This window comes from Melospiza georgiana, chromosome 5 (genome assembly GCF_028018845.1).
Source record: "Melospiza georgiana isolate bMelGeo1 chromosome 5, bMelGeo1.pri, whole genome shotgun sequence".
Classification (NCBI taxonomy): domain Eukaryota; kingdom Metazoa; phylum Chordata; class Aves; order Passeriformes; family Passerellidae; genus Melospiza; species Melospiza georgiana.
In genome coordinates, this window is record NC_080434.1 from 18088415 (window position 1) to 18106012 (window position 17598).

The 17598-nt window shown below is 40.0% G+C and overlaps 1 protein-coding gene across 1 annotated transcript in view; it reads left to right on the forward strand.

Annotated features, from left to right (window-relative positions):
* The first annotated feature begins 272 nt into the window (after positions 1-272).
* Positions 273-17598, forward strand: part of SGMS2 (sphingomyelin synthase 2) — a 30364-nt gene continuing 13038 nt past the window's right edge. Inside the window, exon 1 of the mRNA XM_058024522.1 lies at positions 273-318. The gene's annotated coding sequence lies outside the window, so the exon portion shown is untranslated. The remainder of the gene's footprint in view (positions 319-17598) is intronic.

The following is a 17598-nucleotide window of genomic DNA, read 5'->3' on the forward strand; positions in this document are numbered from 1 at the left end:
GCCCTTCCAGCTGCGGCACTGCTGAGGCAGGGAACCTCCGCGAGAAGTGTCGCCTCCGCCGCCGCCCTTAGAGCCGGTCCCTTTCGCCAGGAGCGAGAAGAGGCTGAGGCTGGGAGAGGAGCAAATTGCAGGGGAAGGTAGAGATTGTGGCAAACTTTCTAGCTGCTTCTGCGTGCTGCTGCCTCACTGGTGGGAGTGTCTGCCCGTAAGGAACTGCAGAGCCCAAACCCAGGAGCCCTGAGGCTCCAAAAACGACTCCAGCCGCCTTTGGAGGACGATCTGCCAGCAGTGCAAGATTTTGCATATACAGCTGAGTAGGTAAGTTGGGAGCGGCATAGGTGGCTTGAGAGCGTGGCGTACCACAGGTGCCCGCTTGGAGACCCCGTTTCACGGGAGACCTGCAGCTGTCAGCCGGACAGAGACTGGGAGGAGCAGTGCCACGCTTGTGGGCTCCCGTTTCTCGCGGCCCCTCCAGCTTGGGAGGGCACCCGCTGTTTTGATTTCTCTTGCCAACGTGGAACTTACCTAGGTTGAAAGTAAAATTCTACGGTTTTGGTGTGGGCAGTTGCGTACCTACCTCTTAGAGCAGTACCACATACCTAGCTACTCAGGAGGGGAATTCAAAACGTGGGATTTCAGCTCAGGAACACAAAGTATTATTATAAGGCTGTTGTAAAGGTCTTTTTTTGTAGGTTTGGGGTTTTTTTTTTCTTTATTGTGTGTCTGCTCTGTTCAAGCCACTCTTAAATTTCCTGAACTGCTGGTAAACTAAACTTTTGACTTAGTGGCAGGTTGCATTTCTTTTAATGTTGTGTGGTTTCTGGCGTAAATTTCTCTCTAAATTCTTGTGAAAAGTAGTTGATCCATAGTCTTCTGGCAAATTATTAAAAATAGGATACAATGTAGAATATCTTTTGTTCAGTTTAGTCCATTTCTAAACATTTTATTTTGTTTCATTTGAACACGTAGGAAATAAAACATCTGTCCTCAAACCACTTGACAGCTTTTAATTTATGCACAGTTAATTATACAAGTGAATGGTTCTGTAGAAGTATTAGCATAAACTGAGCAGGTGCATGGTTCTTCATCTGAGACACCAGGCCTTACAGGAGTTTTGGCAGGCTTCACTTTAAACCACATTTATTAAATGCTTTGTCCAAAATCAATTTGCCTTTTTAAATTATATTTAATGTAGTTACTTAGATGTATTATTATTTGACAAGGCAGGTTTTTTGAGGCTCTATAGCCTAAATATTTTCTCGCTGTGAAACTAATAACTTTTATTCCTTATTTTGCCCTAACTTAAATAATCTAGGGCTTAATTTACTAGAAAGATCAATGTGCTTGTTTCCATATTTCTTTCCTTTTAGATTGCTAGTCCAAAATCAGACAGATTATCACATTCTGCTGAAAAACATATGCTTGTCTTTGTCCTTCACAAAAATATTCCAGTGTACCCTGGATCATATGTTAGTCTTAGAGAGCATTGGACAAATCAAGTGGTGATCGGGAGAAGCTTTAGGTGAAAATCTAATGGGACAACAGTAGTAAGGTGATAAAGGCCCCTAATGAAGTAGATTTCTGTGCTGTCCTTGAAGTGAACTTACACAATGGAGAAATGACAACTTGAAGAGAGCAAAGATAGATTTTTTTTTTAAGTCACCAGTTGGTAATCTCAATATAGAATGCTTTTACTCCTATATTTTAAATATTGAGCCATGCATGGCATGTTGATAAGCATCTCCTTTTCTGCATTGTAAAAGTGTGCTGTAGTTGTAATACTGTTAGACAGAAATTAATTCAGAATTGAATGTTTCAAGTAGACATCAGAAGTGTTATATCAGGGATACTGTATAGTGAAAAACTGAAGATTTCCTTATCAATGCAAAAAACTCAGCCCACACACGTACCTCCCTGTCTCTGGAAGAGCTGAATAAGAGACTTAGTCTTAGGTATTTTTAATTCTAAAGCCTGGAGTTATTTATTTAAAGTGTATGAGTATAGCATTTTAAAGGTATGAAGACTGAAAAGCAGTGTATTGATTTTTAAGGATTAACAAAATAAGTATTGAAACAAGTGATGGATTTAAAAAAATAAGTAACCTTTTTAAAGGAGCAGAAAATGCAGAAGAAGGTTTTTCAAGAAATGGCTCATTACTTTTAAATCTCTTGGAACAGAAGTGGTCTTTGAAGATAGAGGTATTTGTAATAAAATAGCACACCTTTTCTATTTGGATTTTTTTCCCTAATTTTGGTGGGCTGTTGGCCTGTGCTAGTTTTTGATGCTGTTTGTGGACAATACAGATGTTGTGACATATTATTTAGTATGGCTGTGGTATTGCACTGGTCTGCACAGATGCTGCGAAGATTAATGTAACACTAGATCCACTGTCTTCAGAGATCTCTCCCTGCTGGGAGAATTGTTTGTACCATGGACACCACTGTCCCCAAAGATGCTGTGCACACTAAGAATGTCAGGCATCCAGGCACCGCTGTCCCAGCAGATGCTGAAGACCTTAAGAGCTGCTAATGGGCAAGTTTTATGTAACACAGATAGCTCTGTGTTACGTTTCTAACAGAAAGTCTATTCTGGACATTTCTTAACTCTCCTGAAAGCCAGCTGTTCTAGTGAGGCTCCAGGGTGTTAGTAACCACAAGCATCTCCTGTGTGAGGGTGCTTGCCTAAGTTACCACTAACAGCTACCACCGTTTCTCTTCCTCAGAACAGATCTTGTGGGGATATAGGTGATAGAGAATGAAGTACTTCTTACCAATAGAACTGGTTTTGGAAGTCTGTGGCTGTTGCTAGGAATTTTAATAAGACTAAAATATGAAGTAAAAGTAACTCAGCTTTAGGGAAACATGGTACTTACCCTCTAGCTAACATACATGCAGTATCTGTAAAATAAGGGGACTACTGTGCTTTGAGGTCATGCTTGTGGTTGCTGAGTAAAACTTTCTGCTTACTGTCTGTCAGGTGGATCCTGCTTGCAATCTGATGGCATTTAAAAATGTTGGAGTCGAGCCTGTTGTATAGAAGAAACAGTTTGTCAATGTCTGAGGCTGTTGAGGTGATCATTACAAATAGAATGGTTCTTAATGAAACAGTGTTTGGGTTTAGATCATCAGAGAAAATAATGAGCATTGGTAATCAGGAGACCTTCACTGCCTTCATTCTGACAAGAGAATTTTATAGCAAAAAAGCATATATTACTTATTTTTTTCATAAAAAATAGTTTCTCCAATATGTAACTCCAGAATGGCAGAATGTCCTGTTTATTTGTAGGTACCTGAACAAAAAAATCAGATGTCACTTACCCTCCCCAGTTGACAGAGGTTGACTTTCAACTGCCATGTGTAAATTTTAAGAACATTTCACTTATTATTGATAAAATTTGTATACAAAAATGAAGTTGCTGATATTAGGAGATCTGTGAGGGTTCTGAAGTCAGATCTTGGCAGTCACACATTGCAATGTCTTCCTGTTCCTAGCTTTTCTCCTGCCTTTTAGAGTTCATCTCTTTCTTATCTGTTGTCTTTTGTTTCTTTTTCTTCATAGTGATTTCCTTAGGCTGAATCTTACTAGGATCCTGTGCCATGCAGTGAGCTTTGCAGTAAACTCTGCAGTGTTGTTGTGTCTGTGGTTACTGATGCAAATTAGGATTAGGGCTGTACACCTGTTCTTCCTTGGGGAAATGCTGAGCCTCTTGGGTACAGCACTGAATGTTTTCAAAAGTTGCATCATCTTAATTTGGTTGATTTAAGCTGAACTGGTACAGAGCATTTAGGAATATGGCTAATTTTAAGAATGGCTAAATTTAAAATAAATTCCCCCTGGATTATTTTTGATTTAGAAGTAATCTGAAATCTTAAATGAATTAAGAGAGTTGGATTCAGTTTTTCAGATAAGATGTAAGCATATCATGGCTGAAACTGGGAAGGAAGTTTAAAGTACAAATAATGATTAACTGTATCTTCAGTTACAGTAAGGTTACTTTGATGGTGAGATTGATATCACAAAAGGAATCAACAGAAGTGAGCAATAAACCCCAGGAAGCTACTTATATTTAAGGTATTTTTTCTAACCCCCCATCTGGGAATTACAAACTGCCTGCAGCAGTTTATGATCACAGGTTTTCAAGGGTCCCCAGGCAATTGATGTTTGTGAAATGTTTCAGAGACAGGTTTACACGTTAGTTGTCATAAACCAGTCTGGCCCCTGTAGTGTTCTATAACCTCCACACCTTTGGGAAAGGCCTTTTTGCCTAGAATGCCTGTTGCTGTCTTAGGCCTGTGTCAGTCTTGCTGCTACTGTAAGCTTAAATATTCAGAGTGAAGTTTCAAGTACTAATATGGACTAAATACATATAAATAAAAAAGCCCAATATTAGTACATTTGTCTAAATTAGTATATATATATTATTTCTGTCTTTATGCAAGTTCTGACAGCGAGGTGTCACTAAGAGCTATCGAAACTAACGAATTTGTGTCTGTAGTGTCTAACTTAGAGAAGGATGGGTTTTTTGTTTTGCTTGCTCATACATCCATGATCATAGTTCATGCCTCTAATAATAGAACTTGAATTTGATTGGGTTTTTTTGGTTGGTTGGTTTTGAGTGTGTGTGTTTTGGGTTTTTTTTAAATCTAAGTTAACTATAAAATAAATGGGAGTCTTTAATCCTGTCAGAGTGCAGAAATCTGTCCAGCCTCTACGAACAGGCCTATTGGATCTTGTAAGACCTAAGCACAAGGTAATGTTTTCCATTTCTTGAAGTATTTTTAGAAGTATTTTGGCATATGCTACCTCTCTAAAAGAATCTTTAATATAACTCTTGTGTCTGTAAAAGTCCTTTATTAAGAAGTCACCTGGTCTCACTACTTGGTTATTTTTTTATGTTGAAATATGTTTGCATTTTCTAATCTTTCTCTTTTTGGAGTGTGTATTCTGCTTAGCCTCCTAAGATCTTAAATTGTTGTGTGATGAATGCTGAAAGACTTCTCACAGTTAGTTTCAGCCATGTGAAAGGTACATAACAGTGACAAAATGTTTACTTATGCACACACCCAAGTTCCTGCTTATGTTCACTCTAGTGCTGGCCAGTTGGTTAATGGAGCAGAGCTAAGTAAGGAGACAGGGTCTCCAGACTTTTTTTATCCAGTTTCAGCTGTGTTATGCTTATGCCCTGTCCAAGAAACTGAATTCAACCCTATATGCTTCATTTAATATTCCAGACTACTGCTAAATCAGAAATAATGAGGCAGTCTCTTTATTTAGGTGACATAATTTGCTGGAGAGAAGCAGCAGTAGAGAAGGTCATGCCTCATAGTCATTAATTCTGTCTTTCATCTGGAGGGCATGATATAATCCTGTAGCTTGTTGATAGTTATAGTATGCTTCCACAGTAATTACAGTTTATTTGATTATTTTTTAAATTTCTTTTTTTACTTCCCCTCGTCAGCCTTGTGAATGGGAAGCTGCACTTGCTGTCTGTAGATGCTTTATGCCAAATACTGCTTCCCATGTCTTGGTTTGAGACTGAACACAGGCTGTATTGGAGCAAAGTGTTCCCATCACTGCAGTTGCTTAAAAAGGACATCTTAAAAGCTGTAATGCTGTGTTACTGTCTTAACAGTGCTAAAGCAGCCCTTAATGTAGAATTCTGTTTCATCTTCTGGCAGTTATTCTGGTTCAAATTTATGTACTACAGTTTCAGTAAAAAAATCAAAAGCATTTACACTGAAATTCTGAAAGCCCTATTTTGTTTTGGTGGGATTTTTTTCTGTAAAACTGAGAGATATTAATTCTTATGACTCTCATTTGGATTAGTCCATTGATGCTGGGTTTTTTTCTGGTAACTTAACTTTTTCCGGAGTGTATAGAAACTGGATATGTTGTAGCTTAAAAAGTTAACTCGTGTTACTTTTAGTTCCTGTTTATTAGGAGCCTGACAGAAGTCCTACCAAAGCTTGTGGTTTTTCCTGTTTTCATAATGCTGTACTAATCTGTAAGGATGCCAGGTATGAGTTCCTTACAATGCCAGTCTGAGAACCATGAGCTTGTCTTCATTTGATTTTACTCAGATTTTATATGTTAGAGTGTCACTTGACAAGAGTTCATTCTTGTCTTCTGGCATACCATCTTGGTCTCTTAGAGGCCAAAATTTGGCTCTAATTTATAAGTAAAAAAAATTAGTACACTTGCTTAAGCTGTATTACTGAAATGCAGATGCTGTTTTTCACAGAATTGTTTGCAAGTTACTTTGAAAGCATGTGTATCCTTTGCATGCAGCTACAGGGAATGATCTTGAAATTTTTGGGAAAAAAAATCAACTCCACTTGATGTGGAAAATATGCCAGAAAGCTAAAGCTAGTCCTCCAAAGTGAAACTCTGTTTATTGCCATTCTGTGAGAAAGCACGTTGGCTGAAGTTGTTTGAATCCTATTATTGGCTATTGAAAGTGCTCATGCACTAACATAAAAAAAACAACACTCCAGTGTTTTTGTTTTCCTAGAAAATTTTTTTAACTTTCATGGTGGACTTCAGTCTTGTGAGGAAGGGCTGTGGCATCCTGTTTGGCACTGAAGCAAGAAGTATTAAAAGCATTGTTCCTTCCAAGGTGCCACAGTGAACTTAGAAGTTAAATTGGGACTTAATATTAAGGCAACTTATTGAAGAGTTTAGTGTTATGAGTTTGAACTTCTGTCCACTGCAGTGATTGTATCCTGAGTTTCAGATTATTCAAAATTCATCTTTTTAGTGATAACTATGACTTGGAAACTGAATACTACACATGCTGCACAGCTGAATGGCAAGTGCTTTCCAATGAGAATGGTTACTGCAGAACACAAAACAAAGGCCAACAAGAAAACCTTAGTCATTAGCTTCCTCCATGCCAGTCTTAAAAATGGCTCAGCTATTTCCATGTGTGCAAACAAGCATAAGTGTTAAGATAGGTAACATTTATTCATTCTTCTGTTTGGAACAAACTATGTAATGTAGGGTGGAATAATGTGTCTCTCTCTGGTAAAGTCAGTAACTTGTACTGACTTTTAAAGGTTAAGATGGATGAAATAAATCTCAGCTGACCATCAACATTGCAAGACTTAATACCTAAAATAGCAGAGCTTAAGTTGTTAGGCTAAATAAGTATACTTCTTGCTCTTAAAGTATTTTTCTTTGAGGTGAAGTGCTTGGGGTTTTTTAAAGTGTGATTTTACAGATTGCAGGCAGCTTATGCTTTCTTGTGTGCATTACTCCTAGTCACTAGACAATCAGAACTAGGTAAGGTGCATGGCTTAGTTTTACTGTGCAGAATGTTCCCATAAAGTTTCTTTTTTGGTTTTTTTTTCCTTAATTTGTAGTAAGATGAAGTTTATATTAAAGTCTTAAACATCATAGAGGTTGACTAAACTCTTTACCTCTTCTAGATTTGAAGAGCTCAGAACTGAATGACAGAATTTAAAATGGGATACTATTCCCTTTCCAAGGCCTGGAGGGCAGAGGAGAGGGTAGGAAGGCAGAAGCTCTCTGTTCTTCTATTCTGCAGCAAGGGCAAACACTAGAACCATGTTTTCTACCTTACTGTAACTCTTTTGAGTGTGCACACATATGTGCCTTCTTCCTATTCTCCCTCTGCATCCCATGGTAGTAGAATCAGGAACAAAGCTTTTAGCTCTGCAAGCCTTTCTAGAACGTGTGACAGAGGCAACACAGTTTAGTCACAATTTGACTGTAATGTGTGTAACATGCTGATAAAGTTCATTCTTATCAAAGTCTCTATTGCACTTACAAGGACAGCTACAGGAAGAATATTGTACTTTGGCTTCCATAATTTGCTTGAAGAACCATTATCTTGATTCATCTTCCATAACACTATTATGAAGATGCTTCTGATTTTAATGGTTTGTATTGCTCAGAAGGTTTTAGATTGATGTTACATAGCTTATAATTTGGTCATGCATTGTTGAGAATGTAGCCTGAAAAATGTCCTGGTGTTTATGGTGATATTCTAGAGTGTTTCCAATTAGATTCAGAGAAAAAGGCTTTCTCCTTTCATCCAAAGGCTTATAAACTGCAGGATGGTGTTTTTAGTGTTGTGTATTTGTCATAGTGTATGAATGGAGAAAAAGACAAATCTTAGTGGACAGAAAATGTATTGCTATTTAGGATGATGTTGTCTTGTCACTATTACGACTGTTTTATAACACTGTTTGCACACCTCTCATCTTCTCTTTTCATGAGTCCCGTTGGTCAAGGAGAGTTCAAAGGTCTGAGAGGAGCTTTGTGTCTGTTTACCTCTTAGCCAGGCAGCACCCACCCAGTGATTGCCCATTTGCAGATAACCAAGCTGTAAGTCAGATTTTCATGCTGGTACATGTCAAAGAACAGGCAGCTTTTTACCTAAGTTACAGCTCTAGGAGCCTGTGCTGTGTGTGAGCCCCTTGTCTTGTGATTTTCTGTCTCCTGTATATGTTAAGAAAGTGGTTTGTGTAGTTAGACTGAATAGTACCTGTTCCAGTTGGTGTTTGTTGGAAGTTTTTGTTTGCTTGTTGCTTTGTGTTTGTTTTTTCAATTGCCTGCTGTGAAGTCTGCACATTAGCTAACATGTTGAGGGTTAGTGGCAAGTCACTTCTTCCTGCAAAGTGTCTCAGTATGTGTTTTTGAATATTCAGTGTTCTGGTGCCTGAATATGCTTAAGGAATTTTACTGCAAGTTTTTATCCTGGACAATTCAGGTGATTGCCCTGACTGCCTCTTGTAGAGTAAGAGATCAATTTGTGCTCTTGCCCCATAGAAACACAACTGAACAAGTGTCAGTTCTGTCTAAATCTGTTTTATAAATATTACTGTCAGACATGAGGAAGCTTTGGGAAGCCATGAACTTCTCTGAACAATCCTTTTTAGATTTAAATCCAACTCATGCTGTTGGATTTAAAGTTCAATACTTAACTTGTTTGAGTGTATTCTGTGAAGCTCTCCCAGGAATATAGGGAAATGTAGGCTATGCAGATGCCTCAATTCTAGAGATGTGGCACTTATCAGACCCACACATCTGAGTATTCTATACTTAGGGCAGCTCACAATGTGCTTTATGTGAAAAGGCAATTAGATTTGTTCAAACTTATTTTTTGGGCTGATTTGTTTGCAGTCTTTGCTGGACTGTAACACTGCTGTGTTTAAAACCTGTTTCTTTTCTGTTCTTTGTCTTGCATGAGATATGGAGCTCATCTGGAAGGTTTCAGGGAGGAATAATATACCTACTGTAGGGCATAGATTCTGTTCTGAAGATCTGTGAAATTCTGACTCAATTTTTGTCCTGTGCTAGAACAGCATTTTGCATTCCTTGTGTTAAAAGACTCTTTTGAAACAGGGTTTTTTAAACTTTTTTAGTGTTAAAGTACTAGGAAGGAGAGAAAATGGATCTGCTCTGGGATTTCAGATTGATTTCTTCTGTTCTTTACCAATAGAACTTACCAATGCATGGGTAACCTGTGATCCACTATTGTTTATACAGGTGTGCAATATGGATAACTGCACTTCATGTGGTTCAATAAAATTAACATTGACCTGTCACATAAGTTAAACATGCATGGCCTAGACTGTTTGCATGAGCTTAACTAATTAATTCTGCTGCACTGCCAGTGGAACAGCTTAACATGGGCTGGAATATGCTAGTATCCCAGCCTGACTTCTGCTTCCAAATAAATAAAATGTCTTCCTGGGTGGCAGCTGGGTGGCCAGTCCTGAACCATCCCCATCTTTGTATGTTGTCTTGATAAAGCAGTGTTAAGAAATTCCTTGAGCTGGGATTGGTATGAAATGTTTCAGGCCATCTTGGTCTTCCCCAGCTGTCATTAACATCTTAGCACACCTCTTGAGTTACAGTTGTAACCTAATATAATGTGGAATTTTGATTTCTTCCTAATTGGCTTGCATGAGTCTAGAAGGCTGTTGCCTTTGCTCTGCAGACCTGTAATTGCTCCTGTGGGGGTGTTTCTTGTTATACAATGTCTGTCATGCAGGGTGTGGCATTCACCTGTTTAATATTGCCATGTGCAAGTTTTGTGCTTCAATTGTGCACCTTTGAGATGAAGTTACCCAGCTTTTAAAGTGGTGCTCAAGTGCAGCTGATGTGGGGACCTTCTAGGTGAGACTTCCCTTTGTTCTCTTTGCTGTATGTCTAGAATAGATTTGAATTTAGGGTGTTCTTGGTGCCACTGATAGTTGGATGTGCCCTCCTCCTCCTGGCAAGATGATACTCCCCCAGAGGAGAGTAGTTGACAGCAAAGACACCTGCAGTGGCTCTAGCTGCAAAGTGCAGGAGCAGTTCCTGCAACAGCTGCTGTTAGAGGCTGTGCTGTGCAAGCCCTTGTCCTGGCCTGCATAGCCAGGTCAGTACCTTAAAAATGGCCTGGCTTGCTGTAGTGCTCTGTTAATGAAAGCTCCTGAAATCCAAGCCCCTATTGGGTCTTGAATTCAGGCTATGCTCTCGACAACAATTTTCTCGTATTATGTCCATTTGTCCTAAATTTAGAAGGCTACTTATAAAGCCAGAATGTGATCTGTCCTTGCTGATAGATGCAGATTTTTTGACATATTTGGTATTTTTGAGGAAAACTTATGCAGGAACACAGCAGAAATAGCAGTATGTAATAAGATAGTGTCCTCCTTCATGGAAAAAGACAGTTGCTAGACCAGAATAATTATTTTTACTGTGCCCTAATTTTGCCAAGTTCTTCATTCTCCTCTTTAAAACTGCCTGGCACTATTTCCAGTTGAACACTTAGTTCTGTCCTTAGACTTTTGCAACAGATCACGTGGTATTAGTTGATTCACCACTTATTTACTGTACACCATGGCTGCTTAGCACATATTCACATCACTGTTCTCAGGGAGTCTAGAGATGAGACTGACTTTGTCCCAAACAGTTTTGTCAGCTGCAGTTCTGACTGAAGGAACAGTTTATAGAATCTTTGGCCCTCCATGTTTCAGAGAGTCTACATGGCACATCTTTGGCCTCCCTTCTTCTTCCCAAATTATTCTGTATCTAGGTGTCTGCTGGACATTGGGATAAGAATGCCATAAAATGCTTTTTGGATACTTTAAAATAGAAAGTATTCTATAGAAATTAAGCTTTAGGGCCTCCCATGAAAATGTGACCAAAAATAAGGATATATGTTTGTAAATCACTTTTTTTCAAATATCCTTCTTGAAACATCTTTTTTGATGACTCATTCTTTACTTCTTCTGCCCTAAAATTTTTCATGGACGGTAAGACAAAGATCAGAAGTGGTCCTGGTTTCCAGCCTGTGGGGTTTTTTTCCTGTGGAAGTAATCTCTTGACTCAGAATTTTAAGTTACAGTAATGTTACTTAAATGAAGAAATGGAAAATAAATAATGTTCAGTGCAGCATAATGTGCTGCTGGTATGAAACTGCCATTTAGCAGGCAGTTTGATTGGCCAGCTTCTATTTCCACTTCACATTCAGCCTTGACTGATTTGAGTGATCATTTGCTTGCCTGTGCTTCCAGAGAGAACAGGTTCAGTGATGACCAGATGCCTTCCTTGAGTACAGCACATAGTTGAAGGTGGGGAAGCTGCTACTTGAGGTACATGATGATACAGTGTCATATACATCATCCTGTGTAGATTGAGAGTCACCTCAGTACCTTCACACCAGGTTTTACCAACTGGTAGGATAAGATCAATGTAATTTCAGTCATTAATTTAATTTGTTCCCTTTTAGTTATGCTGTGTGTGCATGATGTGCAAGATGTAGGTGTTACAAAGCAGTTGTGTGATGTTGCAATGGAAGACTCTAATGGTAGCTTTTTAGGAGCAATGATGACTTTTCAGCTGAAGATGCTATTCAACTGTTTTCTTGCAGTTTTAATCTTATATTTTAATGAGTGGGAATTTGAACATCACCAACTTTCTCATTTCAGTCCTTTCTAAGTTGGTTCTTTTTAAAAGCTCTTAAAAAGCAAAAAGAATTCTCAAACTATTAGGCAAGAAGGGGAAGACAAATAAATGAAAGTACTGATGGGAATGGTGAAAACCTTTATGCTGAGTCTCACGAGCTGCTTGGCATGAAGGAATTTCGTTATTGCCCTGGTGTTCAATGCAGGGTTGTTCTTACCGAAGGCTGCAGTTCAGCAGGGAATAATGAAGAGAGGTTGGAATTATTTTGGAGATGTTTAGCTAGGTTCTTAAATAGTAGCTCTGTGAGGGGCAGTAAAAACATATTAAAAGGATTCTTGGCCTCTTTTTATGACCTCTAGGGTGGGGCTGAAATGGAGATAGCAAAATATATGAGAAGGGTATTACAGAAAGTTTTTAGATTATAGTTGTTATTATTTTCCACTGCTGCCCCACTGTTAACATCCTCTCAGAAAAATTATTCAACAATGATATCCTGTATTGTGGGGAGATAGGATAATCACTTCTCCTGCCTGACAAGCTAAGGAAATAAGTGTTCTGTTCATCAGTCTGTGGCAGAAACAAAAATGAAGGAAGTGTTGAAGTGCGCAGTACTTAAGTGTTTAGTATTTAAAGCTAAACACTGTCTTTTCTTAATTAAATAATATAAAAAGGAAATATTTTTTTCTTGCCAGCATAATGTGGAAAGTATTTTCTTCTATAAATAGAAAGCTTTGAGCTAATGGAATACTTGTTGAAGTTTAAAGAAAACCATGGCACTGCATTGAAAGCTTAGGCTCTGATGCCTTTTTTTAACTGTATAGTGCTTCAAGTTGGTGCATAGAACTTCAGTGAGAAACCCAGTTACATATGGAAAACATAATATAATTTTGGTTATTGCAAACTGGAAGCTTGAAGAGTATATTATGAAAGGGTTCTTTGCTGCTTTTCTAATCCCCTAAGTAAACATGTCTGGATTGCTCTTGGTAATTGCTGAAATTTGTCAGTACTCTTGACTTGGTGTTAGGATTAAATTTACCAGGTTTTAGTTCTGAAAGTGTGTCCACAGAAGCTTGGGGGGGAGGGGGGCATTGGCAGGGTACTGTTAAGGAAGCATGTAGTGTATGAGCTAGATGTAGGTTTGGATGTCTGAGCCTGTAAACAAACAGCTTGAATGAGGGATGTGTATTCCCATCTCTGGTTGACAGGGGTTGCTGATTGTGATGCACAAGCCTTAGGCTGCTTGGTGGTAGGCATGGCAAGAAGGTAAAGGGGAAGACCAAAATAGGAACTACATCATGTTTCTTGATGAGTTTTAGTCACTGTTTACTGTGAGCATCATCCCTCTTAACTAATACTCATAAAGTTTTCCAGGCAACTACATCAACAGAGCTGAGCAAGCTGAAAACTGTTCTTAGGGAGAAGAGAGGGGAAGCGAGTCATAGATTCTTTTCTGACCGATTTTAACACTGTGCATTGTGCTAGTCTTCTATTGTTGGCACAGAGGGTAAAACATTGGTCAGAATGCCATCAGACAAGGGTGTGTGTGGGTGTGTAGATATGGGTGTTTCTGCTGCTTGAGTCTCTGAACACGGCAAGTGTTGCTGCTATGTACAGAGTCACAATTTGTAATGTGCCACATGAGCTTGTAGTATGATACTAATTAGTTTTAAATATGCCCTGTCCTAAGAACTCATGTGGGGTGAGGACTACAGTCCTATGCTTTGCAAGGACTATTGTCTGTTTCAGGCTTTTAAAAAGGTGAATTATGAGATAGAGGACTCCGTGTACACCTCAGTGCTAAAAGCTTTTCTCTGGATTGTGCAACTTTTCTGTGTCTTATTGCTGATATTGTAAAATGCTGTGCAGATTTAAGCAATTACTGTCCTCTCATTTTAAACTTCTAAGGAGGAGGGTTATTGTTGCTGTAGAAAGTACACTAGAATGTTCTCAGAAATGTGACCTCTTACTTGCATGTGGGAAAGGCTGTGGATGTTGTCTGGACTTCAGCAGGGCCTCTGGCACTGTCTCCCACAGCACACTCCTGGAAAAGCTGCAGCCCCTGGCTTGGACAGGAGCACTCTTTGCTGGTTCAGAACTGGCTGGATGGCCAGGCCAGAGAGTGGTGGTGAACAGTGCTGCATCCAGCTGGGGGCCTGTCACCAGTGGTGTCCCTCAGGGGTCTGTGCTGGGGCCAGCTCTGTTTAATATCTTCACTGATGACATGGATGAGGGGATTGAGTCTTTCATTAGTAAATTTGGGGCTGACACTAAGCTGGGAGTGTGTGTCGGTCTGTTGGAAGGTAGGAGGGCTCTGCAGAGAGACCTGGAATGGTTGGAAGGATGGGTGGAATCCAGTGGGATGAAGTTTAACATGTCCAAGTGCCGAGTCCTGCATTTTGGCCACAACAACCCCCTGCAGCATTATAGGCTGGGGACGGTGTGGCTGGACAGTGCCAGGCAGAAAGGGACCTGGGGGTGCTGGTTGGCAGCCAGCTGGACATGAGCCAGCAGAGTGTCCTGGTGGCCAGGGAGGCCAAGGGCATCCTGGGCTGTGCCAGGGATGGTGTGGCCAGCAGGAGCAGGGAGGTCACTCTGCCCCTGTGCTGGGCACTGGTGAGGCCACACCTCGAGTGCTGTGTCCGGTTCTGGCCCCTCAGTTTGGGAAGGACATTGAGATGCTGGAGCACATCCAGAGGAGGCAACGAGGCTGGAGAGGGGCTTGGAGCACAGACCCTGTGAGGAACGACTGAGGGAGCTGGGGGTGTTTAGCCTGGAGAGAAGGAGACTCAGAGGTGACCTTGTCACTCTGTGCAGCTCCCTGAGAGGTGGCTGTGTCAGGTGGGGTTGGTCTCTTTCTCCAGGCAGCGCTGACAGAACGAGAGGACACAGCCTTAAGCTGTGCCAAGGGAAATATAGGTTGGATATTAGGAGAAAGTTTTCACAGAAAGAGTGATAAAGTACTGGAGTGGTCTGCTTGGAGAAGTGGTGGAGTCACCATCCCTGCATGTGTTTAACAAGAGACTGGATGTGGCATCCAGTGCCATGGTTTAGTTGAGGTTTTAGGGCATGGGATGATCTTGAAGGTGTGATTCTGTGATTTTGGAAGTAGCATATAGGGGAAAAATTTGTCAGGCAATATCTTCTTAATAATGACTCAAATATTTTTAGGGTATATCACAGATCAATTTACTGTTATGTAACTTCCTTTTCTAGCTGCCTGATTGCTGATAAGCTGTCACACAGTCACTTTAAAGCACACATTAGTCATTGTGACTCCTCACTGCCCTGTACTGAAAGTGGTGACTAATCTCTGGGTCTGACTTTCCATTATGAAGTGCAACCTTTACCCTTGGTAACTAGGTGGAGGACTTCACAAAATAGTCTAAAACATTCCTGCCTCCTGTGCTGGGTCCCCCTTACCTCACAGCCAGTGTCTGCAACTTTTGAGTCAGCTAGGAAAGATTTGAGGCATTTGTTGTGTTGCTAGGCTCTTAACAAATCTTTAGACTTTGCTATCTCTTTGAGAAGAATCTTGCTTTGGGTAGTGGCTCTTAATCAGTGTCTGTGAAGCTCTAGCAGAATGAAAGAAGCCAGCCTGCACATAAAAGCCAGATCCAGAGGCTTATTTTGGCACTCATTTTTGGCATTTTGTCTGATGAAACTGAGGTAGAACAGTGACTTCCATACTTTGTACAGTGTTTATAATAGGCTTTTGTAATGAATAGAAGAAGGTTACGAGCCAAACATTTTTTTTTTTTGCAATGTTACAAAATATGCAGTGGTAGAGAACCTTTTTGCCTTTATTCAAAAGCAGCTGATTCAGAGCTTAAATATTGCTTCAGGTTAGCAGACCTTTCTGTGCAGATCTGAAATACTGAAAGAGTCTCATTTTAGAGAGTATGGGTTAAACGGAAGAAGATTTAAACTTATTTTTCTGGTATAAAAAAGTTGTGAGGGAGTCTTTAGGCTTTAATGTTGGAATAACATTAATACTTCTTTCAGCTCTGTTGAAAAGGGATTTAGCAGTGTGCGTTGACCGTGAGGGCAGACAACATTGTCCTGAGCTGTATTTAATAGGAACATAGTCATTATTTGTAGGAAATGATTATTCATTCCTCTCTGCTCAGTACTGCTTGGCTGTCTAGAATACTGTACATGGTTTTTGGTCCTTCACCCAGGCAAAACATGAGATGGCAACAAGGCCAGCAGGGGGACGATGAGGGTGGCCAGGAGGCTGGAGCACAGGCCTGGCAGGGGAGGCTGGGGGAGCCTGGGTTGCTTCAGCCTGAAGAAGAGCAGTCTCAGAGGTACCTGACTGCAGCCCCCTCATACCTGCAAGGATGCCATCAGGAATTGGAGACCAGGCTCTTCACAGCACTGGGGAGATACAAAGGCTGCAACTTCTAATAAGAAGTAGATAAAAACCAGTAGACTTAACAATTAAAAAACAAGCAAAACAGCAAAAATAAGTCCAGCTTTCACTGTGAGAACAGCCATGCAGTGAAACAGGCTGCATGGGGAGGTTGTGCTTCTTTGTAGGCATGAAAAGTACAGCTGGATTGAAACCCTGAGTCACTGCTGATCCTGGCCAGAGGCCCAGGGACCTCCTGAGGTTTCTTCTAACCTGAATGATTCTGTTTGTTCTGCTGGTTCTACAGATGTATGACTGACCATTCTCAAAACACTTGTTTTAGGGAAGACTGTTAACCTGCAAATAAAACCAACTTTGTCATGTACATATGGTTTATTTCTAGAATGAGCTACAGTAGCACTAAAAGATAACAAGTATTGGACAGCTATTGTGATCTTGTTTCTTGAAAGATAAGGGTAATACTAATCACAAGGAAAATCTAGCCATGTCATGGTGTTGCCTTTAAAGGACATCAGACTCTTAGTTACCAAATACAGTCCTTCAGAGTCTGGGGACCAAACAGTTCAAGAGTTTGAAGATCCCTTCAAGCAGTTAAGGCAAACCTACTCTGCAGTGTTCAAAATGATAGAGCTTAAAGATACTTTTTTCCTTGCTTGTTCAGTTCCTGAGGACAGGTTGGATGGGGCTTTAAGGATTTGCTCTAGTGGAAGGCGTCCCTGCTCATAGCAGGAGAGTTGGAACTAGATGACTTTTAAGGTCATTTTCAACCCAAACCATTCTGTGGTGCTACAAAATGGGGGTTTTTTGGGTGCTTTTTGGGACATACTGTTTCAGAAACCTGGCACTGCTGTAGAATACGCTGGATAATGAATTACTAGGAAAATGAAACCTAACATACTTGTTACTATTAAGAGATATGAAGAAACAGAATTCTACAGGACTGGTAAACCTTGTTTACAAATGGATAACTTGTAACTTTGAAGCTTTTTCTCCTCTCTTTAGTGTAGGGATTTAGTCCTTAAATATGTCTTCTGTTGGTATATTAGTAATCCTAAATGAGGGACTTACAAATCCCCCTCTCAGGGTACAGGGAGTAACTGCTCTGTTTCTACTGCTGCAAATAACTGCATATGATGTAAATAGTTAATTATTTTTTTAATAAAAAAAGCTAACATTTCTGCAAGTGATAATGTGATGATAATGAACAGTACTTCTGTAATCCAGCTTTGTTTTACTTGCAATTCTTTAGCATCACAGCAGTTGTCTTTGGAGGTTTTGGGTGGTGTTGGGTTTGTTTTTTCTTC